The sequence below is a fragment of the Cebus imitator genome, unplaced genomic scaffold, assembly GCF_001604975.1.
Source record: "Cebus imitator isolate Cc_AM_T3 unplaced genomic scaffold, Cebus_imitator-1.0 Scaffold708, whole genome shotgun sequence".
NCBI classification, from domain to species: domain Eukaryota; kingdom Metazoa; phylum Chordata; class Mammalia; order Primates; family Cebidae; genus Cebus; species Cebus imitator.
The window spans coordinates 1,316,974-1,319,803 of NW_016108023.1; positions in this window are offsets into that span (position 1 = coordinate 1,316,974).

Here is a 2,830-nt window from a genome sequence, read left to right on the forward strand (position 1 = left end):
CTAATTTTTTGTATTTTTAGTAGAGACGGGGTTTCACCATGTTGACCAGGATGGTCTCGATCTCTTGACCTCGTGATCCACCCGCCTCGGCCTCCCAAAGTGCTGGGATGACAGGCTTGAGCCACCGCGCCCGGCCAACTCTGCATCTTAGGAAGGAATGGCCTTCATTCTCAGAGCTGTGCCCGCGCATCAGGAGCTCAGCAGAAACTCCTCCTCCGAGATGAGGAAAATGGGGGGGGTGGGGACAGAAACTTCAATGATAGTTTTTAAAGTGAGGTGACTCAGTAGAATCAGGAATGCGACTTGAGGCCCCTCGATTTCAATGATGGTTTCATTTATTTACGTATTTTTTAGATGGAGTCTCCTCTGTCGTCCAGGCTGGAGTGCAATGGAGAGATCTCAGCTCAGTGCAACCTCCGCCTCCCGGGTTCAAGCGATTCTCCTGCCTCAGCCTCCTGATTAGCTGGGATGACAGGTGCCCGCCATCATGCCGGGCTGATTTTTGTATTTTTTGTACAGACGGGGGTTTCACCTTTTTGGCCTGGCTGGTCTCGAACTCCTGACGTCAGGTGATCCACTCATCTGGGCCTCCCAAAGTGCTGGGGTCACAGGTGTGGGATGACTTTAGACTTGGTGTTTTGTTTCACAAAGTGGAGGCCTTGCTTCTCAATACGCCGCTGGGTGGCAGACGATACCTACGGCTTCCCTTGTGGCTTTTTCTTTTTTGTTTTTTTGAGAGTGGATTTTCCTCTTGCTGCCCAGGCTGGAGGGCAGTGGTGAGATCTCGGCTCCACCTCCCGGGTTCAAGCAATTCTCCTGCCTCAGCCTTCTGAGTAGCTGGGACTACAGGTGCATGCCATCATGCTCTGATAATTTTTATATTTATGTAAATTTCTTATATATATTATATATATAATTTTTATATCTATAAATATATATTTATATATTCATATATCTATATATATTCGTATATCTATAAATATATATATTTATTGATATCCATAAATATAAATATATATATAAATATGTATATATTTATACATATTTAATATATTAAATATATATTATATATATTATAGATATCTATAAATAAATATATATATTTATAGATATCGATAATAAATATAATATATATTATTATATATAATATATAAATATATATATTATATATAATATATGTTATTATATATATAATATATAAATATATATGTTTATATTTATAATATATATTTATATTTATTTTATAATAAATATAAATATATTTATAATATATTTTATAATACATTTATATTAAATATATTTATAATATAATATATTATAATTTATAATATATTTATAATATATTTATATTCATATAAATATATATTTTTATATATAATATATACATAAATATATATAATATTTATAAATATTATATTTATGTATATATATTTATATTATATTTATATATAATATATACATTATATTTATGTATATAATATATACATAAATATATCGTGTGTGTGTGTATATATATATATATATAAAACCTGTGGCCAGGAGGGTTGGGTCCCCAGCTGTAGACAGTATGTAATGATTAAATTTGGGTAACTGAGAAGGTCATTACCTCTAATATTTATCTTTTGTTTTGGGAACACGAAAATCCTCTTATAGCTGTCTTGAAATATTCAAATAAATTCCCATTCACTGTAAAAAAAATATATCTATAAATATATATATTTATAGATATCTATATATATTATATATAGATAACTATATATCTATATATATTATATATAGATATCTATATATTTATCTATATATTTATAGATATCTATATATCTATAAATATATATAAAAATATATTTATATTAATATTTATATAAATATATTTATATAAATATATTTATACATATATAAAAATAAAAAATATTTATTTTTTATAAATAAAAGATTTATAAAACATAAATATATTTTAATAAATGTTTATAAATATATATTTATAGATATAAATATTTTTTATATTTATATATAAATTAAATATACATAAAATTTATATATATATTTTGTATACATATAATTTTTTAGTATATATATAATAAATTTATATATATATAAAATAAATTTGTATATATATATATATGTAAATTTTTTTTTTTGAGACAGAGTCTTGCTCTGTCACCCAGGCTGGAGTGCGGTGGTGTGATCTCTGCTCAGTGCAGCCTCCGCCTCCCAGGTTCAAGGGATTTTCCTGCCTCAACCTCCCAAGTAGCTGGGATTACAGGCACGTGGCAGCATGCCCAGCTAATTTTTGTATTTTTAGTGGAGATGGGGTTTGACCATGTGGGCCAGGCTGGTCTCGAACTCCCGACCTCAGGTATCAGCCCCCTCACCCAGGCCAATGAAGAGAGGTTTGATTTTGCAGGTCGTGGCCACGCTGGTCAAAGGGATGGAGGCAGCACGGTTTCGTTGCGTTCAGAGATGGAAATGAGCACCCTGTGATCCGCCAAGAGGAGAATTTCGGAGCCAGGAGCTTGCACGCACCCCGCGTGACCCTTAGGCGTGTTTGTTCCACACTGAAGCAAAACCAGAATTGACCACCAGGATGATACCCACTCAACAGCGGCTCAGGAGAAGCCAAGGGCCGTAAGAGGACTGGGGTTTTTCCCTCCTCCCGGGCACTTTAGGGCTTGGGATAATCCCAGCAAATCGCACTTGAGAGCCATTTTCCAGGAGAGAGAAACTTTGCCATAGGATTAAACCTCATAAAAACACTCTTACAAATCACGTACAATTCAATATTGAATTGTATTTTTTCTTCAGACTTAAATCATTCAGTCTTTTTTTTTTT